Source organism: Nyctereutes procyonoides, unplaced genomic scaffold (assembly GCF_905146905.1).
Source record: "Nyctereutes procyonoides isolate TBG_1078 unplaced genomic scaffold, NYPRO_anot_genome, whole genome shotgun sequence".
Lineage (NCBI taxonomy): Eukaryota > Metazoa > Chordata > Mammalia > Carnivora > Canidae > Nyctereutes > Nyctereutes procyonoides.
Genome location: NW_026575030.1, coordinates 10,952,769 through 10,975,580, shown reverse-complemented (window position 1 = coordinate 10,975,580; position 22,812 = coordinate 10,952,769). Strand labels below are relative to the sequence as shown.

At 35.3% G+C, this 22,812-nt stretch overlaps 1 long non-coding RNA gene across 3 annotated transcripts in view; it reads right to left on the bottom strand.

The window, feature by feature from the left end:
* Window positions 1-10,245, bottom strand: part of LOC129503596 (uncharacterized) — a 107,332-nt gene extending 97,087 nt beyond the window's left edge. For 2 of the 3 annotated variants that reach the window (XR_008663206.1, XR_008663205.1), the window contains exon 1: window positions 10,139-10,236. This is a non-coding gene — a long non-coding RNA (uncharacterized LOC129503596). Of the gene's footprint in view, window positions 1-10,138 lie in introns of all 3 variants that reach the window. The other variant, XR_008663207.1, reaches the window with a different exon arrangement.
* Window positions 10,246-22,812: the final 12,567 nt, after the last annotated feature.

Genomic DNA, 22,812 nt, shown 5'->3' with positions numbered 1-22,812 from the left:
AATTGGTTGGATTGTGATGAGAGAAAATAGTTTGTCTTTGAAAATGTATTGAGACTTCTTGCAGGGTTTTTTTCAGTATTCCACATACTGGAGAGAAATATAGAATCTTAAAGATGGCACAAAAATTACAAACCTATCAGTTAAACTCCACTTGTTAAGCATGCTACTCAATTCCTTTATAACCTAGAATAATTTTGAGACTGATGCCTTTTGAGGCATGTCTGTGTATGTGTGTTTGTTTGAATTCCAATTACATTTGTAGATTATATACTTTTCTATTACTTATATAATATATAGTTGAAGGGAAGATAATTATGTGATATATGATTATGGTTATTGTATCCACTGGTATAAATTTTTCCTTTAATCATTATACACTGATCCTTTTTTATCACATTTTCATTTTTATTTGAATGTGCTATTTTGTCATATTAAAATGATCAGCTTGCATTATTTTAACATCTGTTAGCTATCCCTTTGTTTTTTACTTTTTTTGTTTTCAACCTTCCTGTGATCTTTTTTCTTCCTATTTAAAAATACACATTATTAATTCTATTTCATTAAAACTTATGGATGTATGCTTTAATAAGTGAGTAAATTCAGTTATATATATATACCAAAATGACAGGCGAATGTGAACTTATTTTGTTATCTTCCTTCATATTTTGTAGTTATCATGCTTTCTGTTTTTTTTTAATATTTTATTTATTTATTCATAAGAGACACACACAGAGAGGCAGAGACATAGGCAGAGGTAGAAGCAGACTTTCTGCAGGGAGCCCAATATGGGACTTGATCCCAGGACCCCAGGATCACACCCTGAGCCAAAGGCAGATGCTCAACCACTGAGCCACCTGGGCATCCCTTAAATTTAGAAAATTTAAAAGCATACTTCTATTTAAGCAGTGAATTAAAGGTGAAATTATAAGGAAATTCTGAAGTACTTGGTGCTAAATAAAAGTTAAATTTCAAAATATCCAAATGTTTAGTTAGTGGGAAAAATGATACTTATTAGAAAAAAGTAACAAAAATAAATGAGCTCATGTTTTTGCCTCGAGAAATTAAATAATAAACTTAAGCTGAAAGACACAAGAAAAAGAATCAGGGCAGCCCAAATGGCTTAGCGGTTTAGCACCGCCTTCAGCCCAGGGTGTGATCCTGGAGCCTGGGATCGAGTCCCACGTCCGGCTTCCTGCGTGGAGCCTGCTTCTCTTTCTGCCTGTGTCTCTTATGAATAAATAAATAAAATCTTAAAAAAAAAGAAATAAAAAAAGATAATACAAATTTACCAAGTAGAGAACAAAACAATAAAAATAATTATAAATATATAAGATAAATTTATGAAATGAATATGAATAAAACATAATAAGTAAACATTAACAACAGAAAGAGGAAGGAGTCACCAGAACAAGAAAGAGGAGGGAGGGAGAGAACTATCCACAAATATAGAAAAATTTTAAAAACTATTTTGGAAAAGAATAGGCCACAAACAAAACATCTATTTAACATTTAACATGGAAAAATATATAACATAAGAAACACACTAGCTGCCAAAATTGGCACAAGGGATAGAAGAATTAAATAGAAAAATAACTATTAAGAAGATGAAATTGCCAGCAGTCTCCCACCTCCCTAAATCCCCAGGCCTAAATGGCTTAAGGTGGATTTCCCCACACTTCAAAGAACAAAGTCATACAAATGAGTTGTTCCCAAAACTAGAAAAGGGGGGGGGGGGATTCCTAGATTTTTAAGTGAAGCTAAAATTATGCTGACACGTGGGTCAGATAATTAAATTCAGGGAGATTTTTTTTAAATGAGCACAGTTTTCTTTTGAGTAGAGATGCAAAAATCTTAAGTAATTTATTATTCAACCCCAGAGTATATTAAGCAAAACATAATTTTATATCTGTGTTACTTGATCTCAGGAATGTAAAAACAAAGAAATAATTACATGGCTATCTTTTTATCTCACCAAATTAATAGATCTAAGAAAAAAAAACACCAAATCACAATGTAGAGAGTAAAAAATATTTGATAAAGTTAATATATATTCACAAACTTAAACTATCTATATATAAGTAGAAATTGAAGAGAATTTCTTCAATTTGACAATTTGTGTTTTTAGAGACATCACATGTAATACAGAAATTGAAGAGACATTTCATTTAAAGTAAGTGATATGAAAAGAATGCCTACAAAAAGAGAAAATAATTACCAAGATTGGAAAAAATGAAATAGAGTTACAGTATGTGCAGACGATATGATCACTTACAAATAGCAAAACTGACAAAATATTAAAGCTAATTAAAAAAAGTTCAGTCAAATTGCTAGGTAACAAAACCTCAGAATTATTTCTCAACTCCCAGAGTAAAAAAACAAGAATAGAAAAAGAGTAATAAAATACTATACACAATACCAACAATAAAATTAACAATATGTTACTTAGGAACAAACTTAACAGCAAGAAAGAAGAGGGTAAGACTTATGTAAGTAATTTTTAATCTATTACTATAAATGAAAATCTGAATAATTAGATTGTACCATCTTTATATATGAGAAAACTTAATGTTATAAAGACACTAACTCAATCTCCATCCATAAATGTAATGTCCTTTCAATAAAAATATCAATAAGATATGTTATAGATTTGAAAAACTTAGTCTTGAAAAATACATATAATAATTGAACATACAAAAATAAAAAAGCAATTTCTCTAGACTGACTCTACCAAATAATCAGACATTTTTAGGTCATGATTCAAATAATACATTTTTGACACAAGAATTAACAAAAAGACAAAAAATAACTAATCTGAACATATATACACACACACACACATATATGAAATTTTATATATATATGAAAACTTTATTAAAAGTATTGTATCAAAAATCACCGAGGAGGACAGCTGCTTCTTCTGTGTATTCTACAGTACGTAGATGAAAGCTATTGTTTTTACTGCAATAAGAGCCAAATCAAAATATAAAGTTCAGAGACATAAATTCATCTACGTCAACAATAATATTAAAACCAAATGGGTCAGCTATTCCAATCAAAAGCATATTGGCAGAATGGATTTTAAAAAGATCCAGCAATATACTATCTACAAGATACACACTTTAGATTCAAATATATGAACAGACTGAAAGTAAAAGGATGGAAAAATATATCATGGAAACAGAAAATACAGTATCCCCCTCACCTCCTTATCCATGGTTTTGATTTCTATGATTTCAGTTACCTGTGGTAAACTGTGGTCAGGCATCATATGATCTTCCTATGACATGTCATAAGAAAATCAGTAGTAACTTAATAGTGCATCACAATGCCTATGTTATTCATCTTATTTTATCTCATCACATATGCATTTCATCATCTTATATCATCACAAGAAGAAGAGTGAGAACAGTACAAGATATTTTGAGAGAAAGAGAGAGATAATATTCACATACCTTTTATTTTGGTACACTGTTATAATAGTTCTATTATATTATTGCTACTGTTAATATATTACTGTGCCTAATTTATAAATTAAACTCTATCATAGTTATGTTTGTATAGGAGAAAACATAGTATATACAAGATTCAGTACTATCCATGGTTTCAGGTATCCACTGGTGGTCTTAGACCATATCCACCATGGATTAGCAGGAACTGCTGTACAAGAAAATTGGAGTAGGGCAGCCTGGGTGGCTCAGTGGTTTAGCGCCGCTTTTGGCCCAGGTCCTGATCCTGGAGACCAGGGATCGAGTCTCACGTTGGGCTCCCTGCATGGAGCCTGTTTCTCCCTCTGCCTGTGTCTCTGCCCCCCCCCCTCACTGTCTCATGAATAAATACATAATATATTTTTTTAAAAAAAGAAAGAAAATTGGAGTAGCTATAATAATTCCAGACAGAATAGGTCTTAAAACAAAACTCTGTTACCAGAATAAAAAGGACATTTCATGGTGATAAAGATCAATTTACCTAGAAGATGTAACTATAAATACATATGCATCCAACAACAGAGCCCTGATATACATAAAGCAAAAAAAACTGACAAAAATAAGTAAGACAGGGAATTCAACAATAGTAGTACAGACTTCCAATCAGATCTTAAGTCATGAAAAGAACAACTAAGCAGAAGATCAGAAATAAAATAGAGGAATTGAATAACGCTTTGAACCAACTTGACTTAACAGATATCTATAGAACCTTCAAATCAACAATAACAGTATTAATGTACAATCTGCTTAAGTGCACATGGTACATTGTCCAGGAAAGACCATATGAGAGCCCAAAAAACAAACTTCAATAAATTTAAAGAGATAAAGTTAAAATAAAATGTTTTTTTTTTTACTACAGTGGAATAAAATAAGGAATTAATAATAGAAGGAAATTTGAGAAACTAAAATGTCTGTATAAATTAAATGATACACTTCGAACAACCAATTAGTTAAGGAATAAATTAAATGGAAAAATAGAAAATATTTTGAGATAAATGATAAGAAAATCACAATATTCTAAAATGTATGTGATGCAGCCAAAGTAGATTGACATATATATTGATTGTTCTAAATATTTATATTAAAAAATAAGACCATAAGCAATAATCTAACCTTAAATCTTAAAAAAATAGAAAATTAAGCCTAAATCAAACAAAAAAGAAAAAGAAAATAAGAGGTTAACAAATTAATAAAACAGACACTAGAAAAACAAAGGTAATAATAGTAATAATAATAAAGTATTTTCTAGGAAAAAAATTAACAAAATTGACAAAAATTTAGCTAAGTTGACCAAGAAAAAAAGTACAAAGACTCAAGTCACCATAGTCAGAAATTAAAGAGGGAATATGATTAACAACCCTGTAAAAATAAAAGGGATTATAAGGGTATGCTGTGTTCAATTTTATCCCTATGAATTAGATAACTTAGATAAAATTGGCAAGTTCCTAGAAAGAGAAAAACTCCTGAAACCAAATCAAGAAGAAATAGCCAATGTGAATAGACAAGTAAAAAAAATTAAATTAGTAATCAATAGGAGGCTCCAAAACAAAATCCTAGGCATAGGTAGCTTCATTAGTAGTTTCTACTTAATTCTTAAAGAATAATTAGCACCAAATTATTCGCCAATGCTTGCAAAAAAAAAAAATAGTAGAGAAGGTAAACACTTCTCAAATCATTTTATGAGGCCAGTATTGTCCCAATGCCAAAACCACACAATGATATAATGAAAAAAAAAAAAAAACAACAACTACAAACCAGTATCTCTTATGAGATATGGATCACAGAAATCTTCAACAAGACACCAGCATACCAATTCTGGCAATATATAAAAAAGAATTATATACTACCACCAAGTACAATTTATTCCAGAGATGATGCAAGCATGGTTTAACATCCAGAAATCATGTCAATAAAATAAAAATCAAAAAGCATATAATCATCTCAATAAATGTAGAAAGTATTGGCAAACACAACCCACTTTTATGATAAAAACACTACACAAAATAAGAATAGAAGGGAACTTTGTCAATCTGATAAAAGTTATCTGTGAAAAATCCACTTTATGTCCCACTTTATGGCGATAGTCTTGATGCTTTCCCCATGAGATCAGGAACAAGGCAAAGAAGTCTGTTTGTGCCACTTGTGTAGGTAGGTCAGAAAAAAAATTAAAAGGCATCCAGACTGAAAAAGAAGATGTAAAGCTATCTTTATTCACAAATCACAATGCAATGTATGCAGAAAATCCTAAATAACCCACTAAAAAATTTACAACTAATAAATGAGTTCATTGAAGTTGCAAGATACAAGATCAATGTATACAAATCAGCAGTATTTCTATAACTTGCAATGAACAATACAGAAACTATAAGAAGAAAGTTATTCCATTTTCAATAGCATTTAACACAAAATACTTAGGAATAAAATTTTAAAAAATTTTAAAAAAAATTTATAAAAGATTATAACTGAAAACTACAAATATTGCTGTAAGGAACTTTAAAAAGATCTAAACAATTAACAAAATATCCCATGCTCATGTATCAAAAAGCTTATATTGTTAATACTACACAAATTTATCTACAGATTTGATGCAATCCCTATCAGAATCCTAGTTGTTGCCAAGCTGATTCTAAAATTCATATGAAATTACAAGGAACTCTCAATTGTCAAAACAACCTTGAAAAAGAAGTAAAATATGTCATAAAGGCAAAATATGTCAGGGAAGGGAAAATAGAAATATCTATCAGAAAAGTTTTAATGGTTTAGGAAGTAGGAAAGATACTAATTGAGGAGCAAGTTTAGTCAAAGTTATGTTGCAATCTGTACAGTGAATACTTATATATATATGTACATAAAATTAAGATGTATGTAATATATATAAGAATTTATAAGATTTTATAGAATTACAAAGTTAATTGAGGTGATATGAGGTAATAAAAAACCATTGAGTTGTTAAAAGAAAAAAGAGAAACAAAAGGAACAAAGAAATTAAGGCACAAGGGATGCCTGAGTGGCTCAGTGGTTGAGTGTCTGCCTTTGGCTCAGACTGTGATCCCAGGGTACTGGGATCAAGTCCCACATCAGGCTTCTTGCAGGGAGCCTGCTTCCCCCTCTGCCTATGTCTCTGCCTCTCTCTGTGTGTCTCTCATGAATAAATAAATAAAATCTTACAAAAAAAGAAATTAAGGCACAAATTATAGATAGAACAAGTAAATGACAATTAGTAAGATGAAAGACTTAACTCCAAATATAAGTAATCAGACCAAATATTAATGGATTAAACATGGCAAATTAAAGGACAAGATTGCTAGGCTGGAATAATTAAAAAGTACCTAATTCTATGTTGTTTACAAAAGACCCATTTAAATATAAAGACAGAAGCATGTTAAAAATAAAATAATAGAAAAACAAATACTGTGAAAGTACTAATTGTGCATTGCTGAGAAGAACGTGAAATGATACAACCACTAGGAAAACAGCTAAGCATTTTCTTTGAAGTTTAACATTTATCTAGTATATTAACAAACCATTTCATTCCAAGGTATTAACCCAAGAGAAATAAAAGCTTACATCCATATAAATTTTATACAAATGTTTATAGCAGCTTTTTGGTAAGAATCAAACCTGGAAATAGCACAGATACATAATCAGATGCATAGATAAACAGACTGGTATATCAATACAATGGAATGGTATTCCTCAATGAAAAGGAATGAATTATTGATACAGGCCATGTCATGAATAAACTGTAAGGTAATTCAAGTGAAAAAAGAAAAAAAAAAAGAAAAGAGAAAAAAAGCATTTCTATAAAAATCATACATATTATACATACCTGCTGTATGATCAATACATACTCTATGATTCCATTCATGAAGTTTATAGACTCTTTTAAAATAATGCGAGAAAATAAAATCTATAGGAACAGAAATCAGATCAGGTTGCCTGGAAGTGAGAAGTGAGAATGGTGGACAGGGAGATCCTGCAGGGAGAGTTACCAAAATGGGGAAACTTTTAGGGGTAAGGGATATATTAATTATCTTGATCGTGGTGATAGTTTCATGGGTATATATATATCCACCCTTCGCTGCATTGACATTCATCAAATTGCATAATTTAATTATGTGCAGTTTACTGATGTCAATTATGCTTCAGAAATACTGTTAAAAAGGAAATATTTCTGATTAAGAAATGTAAACACAGTTAAAGGAGGGATAAAACACAATAGTTAACCCTGCTTCCTACTGATAAAAGATAAAGAATATGTGTCAGGTGGCAGCATGTGTGTATATATGTATATCTTATAAACTATTTAGGGAGAAAAAAGAAGCCAACCATATTTTTTAAATTTTGAGCAAAGATGATAATGGTGAAACCCAAATGGCTCCTAACATTATGAAAAAAAAAGTTCCACCTCTCTAAATAAGAGAAAATTTCATTTAGAAGAAATAATATATAATCAGTTTACAAGTGATCAGCTTAGTAAAAAAAAAAATTACAAGTAAAACAATTTCAAATGCTGATGATATGGGAAACCTTCACCTTCTGTTAATGGGAATGAAAATTGGCCATTTTCAAAGAAATTTGGAAGAATTTTCTTAAATTATAAACATTATCTTACAGCATTTCCAATCTTGAAATATACTATTGTAAAACCTTCCATTCGATACACAAAGAGATATTTATGTGAAGATTTATCACAGCCTGATGTGTAATGACAATGAGTGAAAAACAACTTAAATAGGAATGAGGGGATAACATTTGTGAATTATATCCAAGTGGTGAGGTATAATACAAGCTAAGGCAATAACTAAGTCTAAATATATATTAAGATGGAGAGGTCTCAGAAACACTGTAAGTGAAAAAAATCAGAATTATAATACTCCTTAAGAAGAACACACCCCCAAAAAACAATTACTGTATATAGTTCATAAATGCATCTATGCAAATCATTATATGGAAGATGGAATGGAAGGAAGGACATACAGTGAGTACCAACAGTAGATGTCAATGCAGAAGAACAAAACAGGTGGAGTATAGAATTGTGAATAAAGAGTACAGAAAACCAAATTTTAAAAACAGAATAAAAGTTTGGGGCTCCTGGGTGGCTCAGTAGGTTAAACGTGCAGCTCTTGCTTTTGGCTCAGGATATGGTCTCAGGGTCATGGCATCAAGCCCCACATTGGATTCTGTGTTCAGCATAGAGTCTGCTTGAGACTCTTTTTCTCTCTCTCCCTCTACCTCCCACTCCCAACTTGCTCTTAAATAAATATCTTCAACAACAACAACAAAAACAAAATTAAATTAAATAGAAAAGAGTATGAGCTTAGACCAATGATGGTGATGAATCATAATATAAGATGAAAAATCAATCTGCTGTGAACCTGAGACCTGAAATGAGTAACTTGCTGAAAACATTATGATATATATTTCCTTCCTCCTTTCCGGCCATCCTTCCCTCCTTCCTTCCTTTCCTCCCTCCCTCCTTCCTTCCTTTCTACCTTTCTTCCTTCCTTTCTCCCTCTCTCCCTCCCTCCGTCCCTCCCTCTCTCTTTCCCTTTCCCAAAATGAAGTGTGAGTTCTGTTACAGTATTGTTATGTCAAGGATACAGTTGGTACAAAGATGTAACAAGGCAGTAAAATGACTACTTTACTTAGAGCATTTTTAGGAAGAACCTCTCAAATTTATTTAGGTGACAGAGCACCATTGAGCCACACCACTTTCTATAGCATATTATAAAATATTAATTTATTGAATTTCATCATAAAATTTAGAAAGCATTTCTACAAGAAAATCAGAAAATTGACCTAAAAAGAGCTACCTGGATATATGATTTGTATTTTCAAAGTTTTTTTATCAGCATTTTGTATTAGATGTTAATTTGTATATGAACTAGACTGGGTGCTACTATATTATGAGAAACTTAAAAGAAAATATTCTTTCATTTGTTATTTTCTCTAAGCATAAAAAAAGAATATCTTTATTCTATGTGAGCAGAGGAATTCATCTATCTGGCTCTAGACCACCTGTGATTTATGGATACACAACTATGTGTTTTCCAGTATACAACAGTTCTTGAAATAATTGCTGAGTTTCCATTCTAAACCCAAATTCACAAAACACAGTACATTTCTCAAAGGAGAAGATCTATTTGAATCAGATTACAAAACCTCTGGAAAGAAGTGGGTTATTGTTTAAATTCACATGCATTTTCTACAGGTCCAAGTCCTAGGAATAATTTAAATTTTATTTTGGATGAAATTTAAAATTCACATAATTTTTATACATCATAAAACATTGTTCTTATTTTGATTTTTTTCTACTATCCAAAATATTAAAACTATTCATAGGTCCTGGGACATACAAAAACCAGCTGGGGGGCAGAGTGACCCATGGACCATAGCTTACTGACATCCGAACGGAACCACAGTATTATCCCATGGCTATTGCCTTTCATGGTGATCTTTCAGATTCAAATGTCTACACAGTCTTAGTTGCATCCATCCCCTATCAAACAGTATCAAAATTTGAGCATCCCAAATCAACTATCTCTTTTCCCTCACTCTTTCCCTGAATTTCTGTTTCTTTTCTCTTAGGTCTTTCTTACATTTTTGCCTCTATGAGCACATTTCAGAAATTCTCAGCAATTCCATCTTACCCAGCATCACAGTGGCTTCCAGCAGGGCAAAAGTGTTGTCTGCTCAGGCGATACTCCATACTCGTTTGTCTTGGTCTTGCTCCATAACCTGCTTTTTCTCACTTATTAAGATAACTTTCCTTTGTGCATACCTAGTTCCAGAGTTCAAAGGGGGAAATACGTAATTATACCATGTCTGTCCCAACTCAGCAAGTCTTCTGATCTCTGGACTTTGTTTGTCATGTTTCCAGCTGGAGAGGAAGGTGTGGCCCTGGTACTGAGGCTTTGATAGAGCTCAGCAGAAGAGTACATTCCTGGGGACTATGTTTCATCTCAAGTGTATGACTGAACTAATCCCTAGGTTATAACACAACTCTCCCTTTGACACTTGGGTATAAATATTACAAGACATACATTAAAAATAACTTTCCCTTTAGGCGAGGATATTTCTGACAACTGACTTGGATCTGCTTTCATGCAAAGGGAACTGAATTTTAGGGAAGGCTTTTGTTCAGGACTTAAGGGCTGAGTATATGCCTCTATCTTCTGGGCTCCAGCTCTGAATTGGATCTCTCTCTGAATAAACTCTTAATTATCTTTCTACTGAGCTGTAGGCTCATTAATAATCCACTAGTTTATGCAACCACTTAATTCCCTAAGGCTTTGATTCCTTGAAAATGCACACTGAATACCTTAAGTATAATGTCTGTAAAAGGAGATCATGCCAGGATATGAAAAAGAGCCATGCAATCAACTTTAATCCACCTACTCATATACCTTGTAAATGTATCAAATATCAGGTGAACAAGTACACTGGGGTGTTCTAAAACCTCAATTTTTTTTTCAAACAATCTTATTTCTATCTCATGTACAACTTTTGAGGAACCGCTGCTCTCCACACATTAAGACTGATGCATGAAATATACAAAGAGGTGGGTAACTGAGTGAAGACAGGAGATGGAACACTGACTGGGCTGCTGTCTTTTCATAAAGCCCATGTGGCTGGTGTGTAACCTGCAGAAGCTTCACATATTTTTAGGTCAATATATGAAAATTTTTATTGTAACTCTAATAATTACCAAAGATGTGTTTCCATGTGTGTTACATGTTTTAGAATGCTTTAAATGTATTTTGATCACACCATTCATTCAATCAGTTTATTCAATTTCTGGAAAATTCTAGTCCTTGTTGTCAAACCAATCAACCAAAAGGGCTTAATTTTTTAGAGAAAACATCTGACTTCATTTCTAAAAGTCAGATAAACTTGTTAATATGCACCCCCTCCACGAACTTCTGGCAGTTGGATTCTAATTCTGAGATGTTAACTAGCTAGCTGTGGGGTGTTGCCTTGTCCTGGTATTTCCTGGGTGAAAAAAAAAAAAACCCTCCTCCTCCAAGGGAAAGTCCTTTATTGGGGTACCCAAGAAGTGTTTTTACCAGGGTCATAGTATTGTAGTAAATTCTAGATAGCTGAGAGAGATGCTTGCAGCCCCCTCTCCCACCATCTTCCACTCCCCACCCCCACCCCCAGCCCCAGGAGAATGGGAAAAGCAATTAGAAAAGGAAAGTGAAGAAAGAACTGGCAGATGGAGTCTCAGGCCAATTAATCTTAGAGAAGAGTACAGGTGTAAACTGAAAATCTAAAACTCAAAGCTCTTATAGCCACCCATGCTCCCTGGAAAACATTCCTGTCCTACAGGGATATGTGTGCCCAGTTTAAAGGCACTGATCATAAATCTTTAAAGAAAGCAGGAGAAATAACAAAATAGGAAGACACAAGACAAGATGGCAGCCACCAAAGAAAATCACCAAGTCCAAAAAAAAAAAGAAAAAGAAAGAAAATCACCAAGTCCTTCAGCCCCCGAGTGCATCAGAGAGCAAGCACCTTGGTGATATGCAGGTTTCTGTACTTACTGTGCATAGCAGACAATTGGCAATGGGGTGCAAAGCTTCTCCTAAGTAATCAGAAGAATGAGAGTACAACCAGCAGAAAACAGGTCCCCTGGAGATAGAATGGAAAGAATGTTCCTGGATTGTTCCCTGTAGTGGCATTTCCAGTGGGCCCCAGAAAACCTGCGTATCTAAACCGAAAAGAGAAAGGACCTCAAAAATGAACGTGGTTGGGATAAGATGTTTTGCCTAGTCATTCTATCTCTTTATGTCATCTATTTAACTATGGCTTGAAACATGTTTTATGGTACCTTGCCAAAGGCTTATTGTAGGATTGCTTGTGTCTCAGATATACTCAGGAGTTAAGAGGACGTTGAATAGGCCACCTGGCAATGCTTCATGACACTAATCAGTGGGGGGAAATATTGAAAAGTCACTTGCATGGCAGTGTTGCAGCTACATATTTTGTGGCTGTCCCTTGGCGGGGAGGACTCCTTTTCTCTTCCAAACTCACACACCCCCCTGTGTACATCTAAGGGCTGTCCTCAAAAAGTGCACATATTGGAGTTGACTGTTCACTGTCTGCTAACCCAACTAGACTTTGAGCTCCTTGGAAAGAGAGAATGTGCTGTACTTTTCTCTGTATCCTCCATGAAGTCCATTAGAATAAGTAAGCAAGAACTTTGGCTTATATGGTTCAAGCAAACAAAGCAAAACAGCCCTGCTGACTATTCCAACTTCCATCAGTACCATCTGCCCAGTGGTGACTGGTTGAAGCCATTGGACTTTTGTTCTGACCCTTGAGCCCTATTCATACTCCTTATTGTCCAAGGTTCATAGCAACTGTGTCCCTTCTGCCTGGTATATGGGCTGCTTGTTCTTCAGGAGCTCAAATCTCTTCCTTCAAATCTAAACCCAAATATTATTTCCAAATAACCATCCCCACTACACTAGATTATGGAGACTTGTCCCCAGTCTCTCACTCTATACTTCCCAGTTGGTTTCTCTTATTCACTTACAGCTCCCACCCTGTCTGCATACACACATACCCTAGAATGTGAACTCAGGCTGAAGGGCCCTGTTTGTCTGTTGTCACTGTTTTATCCCCACTGCAGCATCTAAAACAAAGTAAGTGTCAATAAATATTGTCAAGTGAAAAAATAAGTTATCAAAAGCTGGACAATTCAAGAATGATGTTTAGAATAAAAATATGAATGAATAAAATGGTGTCCCAATTTAATTCCTTGTCCCCCCCCCAAAAAAAGCATTTTTTAAAGAAGAAAGTCTTTCTCTGTTTATCCATATCATAGGTTATCACTGTAAAGCCTAAAATCACCGGGTGGTGGGAACCTTTGGGGAAATGGAAGCTTCTCAGAAAATGAGCTTCAGACAAAATTTAATCTAAAATGGCATTATAAACAAAGGTCACATTAAATTACTTTGAAATCAGTATAACACATTATTCAGTAAAACCCCAGAACCTACTTAACAAAACATCAATAAATTGGAAATATAACAAGGCCTCATTTTGTAGGACTCATATGTGCGGCTTACCAACTGAGCATGTACTTGCTTTGCCTTAAGAAGGTCAAAGCTATGAGCAGACGTTTGCAAAGCTCCAGTTGTGTACAAGGCCCCAGACAAAATACAAGTGGTACAATTACAAGGAAGAGACCATGTGCCATCAGGAAAGGAAGAAATGGCCAAGTATGGGGAATGGGGGTTGTTTGGGAAACTTTACAGAGGAGACCATCCATATCTGTGTGATGATCTACATTTTTAAAGATAAACAGGGAGACAGAAAGTGTACCCCATACAAGGTAAAGGAAACAGGCCTACAAAGGAGGACTACTGAAGTCAGACTGCACTGGTGCCAAAGTACATTATAGCAACAAGCAAAGAGAACTGAAAAACTGAATGAATGAATGAATGAATGAATGAATGAAACAAGATCTAAGCCACTCAACTCTCATTTATAAAACAGTCAGATATAGTTACCAGGCAAGAAAAAAATTCCTACTATTTGATTTAAGATTTTCAAAAACAAACATTGAGGAAAAGAAAGTTTTTGAGTTCAGCCTAATTGCACGCTTAGCCTAAGTCCCTAGTTTATGAAAATTCTTTCATAATTTTTAAATTTTGGAATAATATTAGGTTTATAGAAAAGTTATAAAGACTGTACAAAGAGTTCCCCTACATCCTTCACAAAATTTGCAACAGTGTTAACATCTACATCTGCATAGTATATTCATCAAAGTTAGGAAACCAACATTGGTCCATTATTATCAAGGAAACTGCAGATTTTACTCAGACTTCACCAGTTTTTCCACATCGGCCCTTTCTGTACTCTAGAATCAAATCCAGGATATCACATTGCATGTGGCCAACATCATATTTTAAATCATAACCCTACTGCTAATAATGATAGGATTAATTACAGTTATAAATAAAAACTGAAAAAAATGCATGACATATTACAATGAATAATAATAACCTACTATATTTAGTTTTTAATAAAAGGGCAATGTACTATACAAAACCTATTTTCTGGTAAAACATAACTAGAAAATTATATTTTGATTATTAAATTTATCATTGACTTTCATTATAATTTCAGAATATGTCACCCTCCTTACTGAGTGATTGTCAATAGACAGTGGTTTTTAACACTTAGCTTTAATTTCCCTCTTGTAATGCCCTTGAGCAGTTAACGATCTATAAACGTACCCTTATTTACATTAAGATGTTGATGTGGCTTCCACCTTTTGTAATATTTTCTTAATCTATCACCTTTGGAAATCAGACAGCTGTTTATAGGGTTTTCTAAGAATGTGTTCTCAGGGGAGATATGTTGATCTTATTTTCACCTAGAGTAAATCATGCTTAATAGAATCTTCTCATCCTATAAGATAAGCTCTCCATTATTTGGGCAAGTCAATGGACCTCCTCACAGCTCATGCCAGAGAAAGAGAAGAGTGAACTTGGTGAATCAGTCCTACCAAGTGATGATGGCAATGTAGCAGAAGAAATGGAACAAACACATAATGTGAATATTCTATTCTACTTAAATATATTTCACCAAGTATAATTACTTTGATAACTTTGCTCTCTTTCCTTATTTTTTTATTTTATTTTTTTAAATAGGAGAAATAGAATGTAGTAAATTCAAGTGCCTATCATTATCCTCCAGTCTCCTCTCTTTCCAAACATCTGCCCCAGAACAACTATTTGGAGCTTTGCTTTTGGTTTTATGATAGCACCTAATTTCAATACTTATGTGTAATGTATGATTAAGGCAAATTGAGGCACATCACACACATACACACATTTTTCAGTTGGCTCAAGTACAGAGTTAACTCACATGAAAGAGCATATGTAAGCAAGATTTGTGTCTTTGCTCAATGACCACATGTGATTCCCACTCACCTGGCCCTCAAGCCTCATCTTCCTGAAAATAAAAATGACAAGAAAAATAATGCATACTTAGCAAAGAGTTAGAACTAAATAGTGGCTTTAATTACCGAAGTGTCCGTATCAGATTGTCTGCAAAAACATCCCTTGTACCCATCAGGATAGTAATCTTACTTTGGTCTACTTCCCAGAGAAAGGCTTGCTTTTCTCTCCATCCTGGGTCTAGTAGGGGTGGATGAGTTGGAAGGAATTTTCTAAACACAGGAAAAAGAATAAATAAACCTGTCAGGAGAAAAGAGTACAATCTATTAAAGGTTTTGATTGTCCTATTTGTCATAGAGAAATAACAGATGCATTAGTGCACACAGCACTTATAATTCAGAGATCATCGTTACACCAAATGACAAATGATGTTACTATAATTTACCATTTGTCTTTTTTCACATAGTTAAAAAACCATAATTACAAGAAATTGTGACAACTTGCCAATTAAACAGACTCATTCACCCACAGATGAAGCATGCATCTTTGCATTTTGCAAATTAAGTTGGGGTGTGTGAGGAGGATGAGAACCAAAGTTGTAGTACAGTGATTTATGAGCCTGAACAGGTATACATTGAAAGTAAAAGAGCTTCTACCTCTTTTCCAGATCATCTAAGCCACTCGGAAAATATCTCGTTATAAAAAAGCAATAATCTTTTAGTTTTCTTCTCGATTATTTTCAGACTTCACTACAATCTCACTTGTAAGGTTAATTCAATCTCATCTTTCTTTCTTCTACTTTTATTCTGCTGTGGACAGCGATCTAATATAAGTTTAAAAATGAATTAATCTTACTTACAAGAAGGAAAAAATGGATTATAAATGTGTGTAAAACAACTAGACACGCTACTCTGTAAGAAAGGAAGGGGATAAGCACCTCCTTATGGAAAAATGGGATAGAGAGAGGAAAAGTTCCAGAATATAGCAACACATGGCCAACACAGGTCAGCTGACACCCAGCCCTAATGAGGGGAACAAAGATAATAAATAGGAAGATCTGTGGTAATTCTGGTCCAAGTGGCTTTGGGACCCAAGAGAATGAGAGGAACCCTGTTGGTAGGTGGATCTCAACTTTGTCAATGTGTTCACAAGCATTTAAGGAGCTTATAATATATGTCAATCACTGGAAGGAGAAGCTTCCATTTGCCCATAGATAGATGATCCCTTTACTTAGAATAAACCACCCCTTTAGTTGCATAATGTGAAATAGAGAGCCATTCCTTTTCCTATCTCTTAAGAAAACAATGGTGAAGGGGTGCCTGGGTGGCTAGTTGGTTTAGTGTCTGCCTTGGCTCAGATCATGATCCCAGGACCCTGGGATCAAGCCCTGCATCATGTCCCCTGCTCAGAAGGGTTCTGCTTCTCCCTTTCCCTCTGCCACTCCCCTACTTGTGCTCTCTCTCATTCTCTCTCTCTAAAATATTTAAATAAATAAAATATTTTAAAAGAAAAAAGAAAGAAAGAAAGAAAGAAAGGTGGAGTAATCCTAATGCAGATGCTTTAGATTTGTTTAGTAAGCTAAACATTAAATCATAAACAGATTTATGCATTAAATCTGTGCCATAATGGGGAGTGTGCACAGGTTGTAGAAACTGCAGGTAGAGATCTCATCCCAGTTCCCCACATCCTAGTTTCTGTCATGGGAAAATACACCTAGACTCTCTCTACTTCCACTTTCTCACCTTAAAATCATGCTCATAATAGTACTAATTCATAAGACTCTTGTGAGGATCCATGAGTTAAGATGCGTAAATGCTTAGCATAGTCCTTGCCCATGGTAGATGCTCAGTGAGTGTTAGAGTTTTCGTTGCTAGGTTGGAAGGGGTATTTCTTTACCTTCTTTGTGTTTAGACAGCAAAATTCCCTGGATCCTTTAGAGATAGATCTGATTGGCAAAAATTATTGCAATGTGGGAAATGAGCGTAAATGTAGCCTTGCTGTCTTTTAGAGTGTGTGATTTGCCAGCCAGAAGTATGAAAAGTGCTAATTCACTTTAAATTAGATAAAATCCAAAAAGCAGTCTTCATTTGCACACAGAACAGAGTGATAGCCAAAGCATTGATGAAAAAGAGTCCAAACACACTAAATTCATCTTCGTATTTTGGGAAGATAGGATCATCATCGACAGCACAAGTTTCTACTTCTTTGACACTGATGAAACTGGAAATGATAATTTAGGCAGGGAGCACTAGCATATGAGGCTATAGAATTCCCATTTGTACTAGCTATACTTCTCTATGTAGAACTATTTCAATTTCCCTTGAAAAACAATGCAATGCAGTTTCACTTTGAAACTTGGGCTTCTTGGCATACCCAGGCACATTGTTTCCTTTAAATCTGTTCAAACGTATCATTTGACACACCCAGAATCTCTTTGCAGTTGGTATTGAACTCATTAATTAGCAAGCATAAGTAAGTGAGAGAAAATAAATTTGCTGTTTAGAATGTATTTTTCCATGTTCTGGCAAATATTCCAGAAATATTTTTCATTTTTCAATGGAAGAAGGTGATATATATGACTGGATGGACATATGATTCTAATATACCATATTTCATGAGTCTTACTTAATGCAGTAAGGGGAAATAGTGCCTTGACACAACCTTAGGAGTGCTTAAGGAGACGCTTGGGAGGATATTTATAGAAGTTTGGGGTCTGGGCTCAAGTGGTATGAGACAGATCTTTCAAGGCAAAAAATTGATTGCTATTGGGTCTGGCTCATGAAATAATCACTTAGGACTGGCAGCACAGTGAGATGAGGTCTTGAAGTAAGTCTGAGGAATAAACTATGTTGGATAGGCATACTAATGAGTAAAGCATTGGCCCAGACAGATTGGTTTGCAGAGACTTCCTGAAGCAACAGCAAAGTTATTGATTGGTTTTCACCCTCAACCTTTTGAGAACGATTTTTTGGAATAAACAGTTAAGTGTTGGGGACACAGGAGGCCTTAATCTTCTTCTCTTTTCTTTTTTAAGATAGATTTTATTTATTTGACAGGGGGAGGGGGAGAAGGAGAGGGAGAGAGAGAATCTCAAGCAGACTCCACACTAAGTGTGGAGCCCAACACGGGGCTTGATTTCGTGACCCTAAGATCATGACATGAGTGGAAACCAAGAGTCAGATCCTTAACTGACTGAACCACTCAGGCACCCCTAAATGGGTATCTTTTTACAGACTCATAGACAATAGCGGCTGACACAGCCCAGTTGGTTCAAATCATACTTCTAATTGTTCTGACTGATTGAACTTATAATAGTTTTAGTTAGGTTTTTGGACAATGGCTTAAATCATGTTTGTTTTAGCATTCAAACAAGGAGCTCATAGGAGATCGTAACATCAGTATCCCCCGTACACCCAGTCAGGAGGGGCTTCTGCTGTAGAGCTGACACCCAGAAAGCCCCCACTTTGACCATCCTCCAGTTCAATTTTTCCTCATGGGGAGTCAAGAGGAAACAACTATAGGAAGCTGCTTTCCTTCCCCTCTGCTTTTCCCATTTCATATCTCTTTTACAAGTGAGTAGCAGTTCAGGCAATTTAAATCTAGACGTCTCAAACAGGCTGGGTTCACTCTGTTATAATTCTTCGGGGACCTTTTGCTTCTTTCTTGGAACCCTCCATTTTTAACATAGTTTTCTGGGGGAAGACACAGCCAGGGTTGTGAATTCCTGAACCAAAGAACAGAAATGAGTAATAATTCAATGCTTCTCAAGCTGATTAAGGTCACAGAAATACTAAACACCTCTCTATTCTTTCCATGACACCATAAGGAGTGTTGGAGTTTAGATATTCATATTCAAAATAATTACATAGGAATTTGGGACTACATTTTACTAGAAATAAGTAGTAGCAAGTAAAAAGGGATTTAAATACAGTTATGGTAGATTTTTTTTAATTAAGAAAATTATTCCCATTAACTTTTTCACATTGAAAGTTGAAAGAGGTGGGGAAAGCTATCCGTATCTGAATGTAACATTAGACCATCAACACTTGTGCAAAAGCAGATGAGAACCACTGAGCTAGAAAGAAACACAGCTGGCAAGCTGAGTCTGTGTGACTGCCTAATTAGCAGCTGTAGGGGATCACATTTGCATTCTAACAGGAAGTATTTTGCCATAACTTAAAGGAGATATGGAAGTGGAAATTACTAGATCTTTGTGACCACATGGTAGGGAATTTTTTTTGAGGGGGTTTCTGAGACCCCTTTGTGCTCGTGGGTAGGTCAACATCCTTTTGCCCTTCATTAGGCTGGACCCTATTATAATTGGTACTTTTGATATACTTTCAATTCTTGCAGGATGGGCCAGTGTATGTGTCAATAACAAACAGCCCTAAAATCTATGTGGCTTAATACAATAAATATACATTTTTCCCTCACACGAATGCCCAGTACACATCAGCCAGCAACTCTGGTCATAGTAGTTATTCAGGCAGAGATCAACTGCAGTTCTATTTTAGAATATGGTTGTATGATTGTGGTAGGAGAAGGATCATGGAAAATCATGTACTGGCTCTATAGTTTCCATCCAGAAGTAACACAGTCCCCTTGCATTCACATTTTATTGGCAAAAGTCAGTCACATGGACACATATAACATCTGCCATGTGCCCAGAAAGAAAAAAAGAACACAGTATGTGGCAACAGCCCTAATGCTGACCTCCATACATTAACTTAGGTTTGGGAAGTAGACATTCAAACACTCAAATCTAATCTCAGTCCCAACAATAAATGGTAGACAGCCTGAAAAATACTGAGACAAGTACCCCTCAAAAAAAAAAAAAAAAAGATGCTTGCATTATCCCTCTGATGGTTTGTACAAATGGGTTGGGTTAATTTAAAAGGGCCAAAGCAGGGGAAACATTTTCATACTAATCTGTCCCCTCTTTTAAACAATGCTCAATCCATTCCTCCTCTGTGGAATGTTCTGTGACTATTTTTAGCCTGCATGACTCACTGATAGCTCAGTCTACTGCCATATCACCAATCATTAGCACACAGTTCCTCTTTGATAAGCACATGTTAAATGAATGAATGCTTGTTAAGTCAGAGTGCCAGAGTTCAGCATTTTAATTCTCTGTTCAGTTAACAAATGTAGTTTTTGTTTTCCATGTTAAACTCTAAGTTTCTAAAAGGCATAAAACAGTTCTTATCTCTGGAACCCCACAAAATACCCAGGCCAAGGATGGGCATACAGTAGAACCATAAGCCTTTGACAGTTCATTGATAGACTAAAGAAAAAAGAAAAAAAAGAAAAAACTGATGGATGTGAGATGAGCTTCTTTTGGTCCATCAAAGAATAGATGTTGTTGCCATCAAGAGCACATTGCTTACTCCTTCCACTCAACCTTGCCACACAGAGTGAGTTGGAAGACTGCTGAATAAAATGACATTTGGCTGGACCCATTTGAGGACAGTCATTAATATTGCTAACAGTTCCATGTGTTAGACTTGGCCCAACAAGGAAACCAGATGCATCCTCCCAGGCAACCTGGGGGCCCTTCTGAGGGCTCCTCCAGGCCAGGCACACTGCATCTGCTTTCATTCAGACAGCCTGGCTACTTGGCTCAAGACAGAGAATCTGTGGCAAGAACTAACACTCTCTCAGCGTGGCTCCACTTCATGAAAAATGAACATAGCTGGGGGTTGAGTCCTGCCACCAATCTGGCCAACAGATGGTTCATTCCTGATGATAGGGGACAGCCAATTGAAAGATAATCTTGACCTGTTTCTGCAGTCCCAGGCTGAGTTAACTAAATTCAACAAAAAAGCATACATGGTTGTGTGCCAGTCTTGTGTCTAGCCCTGTGGTCAGGAAAATGGGAGATCAGAAAAACAGAAAAAAAGAAATAAGGTACCCTTTGGCAAAGACATGATAGTAGAGTTAGACTGCATATAATCAGAGCAGGAAATACAATCTCATGAGGTCAAGAGTTAAGCATTTTTTAAGCTTTCTGATAAGAGATTCACAGATATCATTCCTTTTAATATTTGCAACTATCCCGTGAGCAGGCACCCATGGCTCTACTTTCCAGATGATGAAACCAAAGCTTAGAGGTTACCTGGCTTCCTCAAGATCTAACAGCTGATAGGGTCAAGATTTAAACCTCTGATTACAAAGAATATGTTGTTAGAGTATGTATTAGTTGTGGAGGGTCACTGAATGTAGAAAAGGCAGGTTTAGAGTGTGACTAACAGTAAGAGACATTTACATCATGCTCACAGGACACCTCGTTCCCTTCTAAGACCTTTTCTATTAAAAGCTCATCCAAGTTTTATAGCAACTCCATAAATTAGGCACTAATGTAGCTTCCGTTAACAAATAAGGAAGCAAGTGTACAGAGAGTTTAAGCACATAGCCCAAAGTCACACAACTTAGTAGAAGACTAGGGATTTGGACCCAAGAGAGGATGGTCCTTTTTGCCTACTACACTACATTAAATATTACTGATAATGTTCACTTCTTATTCCCCCCAAAATGTGACCAGGCCTTTTCATGAGGGGATTATTGATTGCTTTATCTGTCTTGGTACAAAGCAGAAGTTCCCAAACTTCTGATTATCCTCCCTGGCCTTTGTTTTCAAAATCTAGAAAGCTATATTTACAGCTGATCCCCCTCAGACTTGAAAACACAAGTGTACATGTTACTTTGTTAGGAAATACCAATGTCCCCAGGGAAGAGTGGAGATATCAACCTTACCTTGCTGGAAGTCCACAGTTTTAAAATTCAGGTGTGGTCAAAGTTTATGGATGATAAATAGATGATGGCTGGATGGCTGGATAGGTGGATGGATAATGTTTTCACTTCTGGCCTGACTAGGAAGCCAGTGTAAGGGTGGGGAAAAACCCCACAGGTGAAAAGGTTAGTGACCCTTTTCCTAATTCAGCGCTCAGGAAAAATGGTAGGACTTCTGATAGCAAGATGGCACAGTAGAAAGTGTGGGCATGAGGAGAAAAGGCTCCTAGTATCATTAGTAATCTCCTTGTACAAGTTTGACACAAAACTAACAACACTGTCCACCTAAATGGATCATGTAAATTTGGACAATTAATATATTCCTGTGACCATTGTGCACAGAAGACCAGAAGACCTGAACCAAATATTCTGGAATGTAGGAGCCCCTAGGACTTCTAAAATGATTCTCAAGGGGGGACATTATATTTCTTATTTATTTTGACAAATAGGGGCTTGGAGTCAGATTTACTTTGACTTCAAACAAAGTGATAAAAGACTCTTGGACCTAAGTTAATTAAAATCCTTTCAGTGTGTATATAAATTTAAATTCTGCAGCTTAAATATTTGGTACACTATTAGCTTCAGTATCTGAAAAATGTCTCCTTTCTCTTTTCTCCAATCCA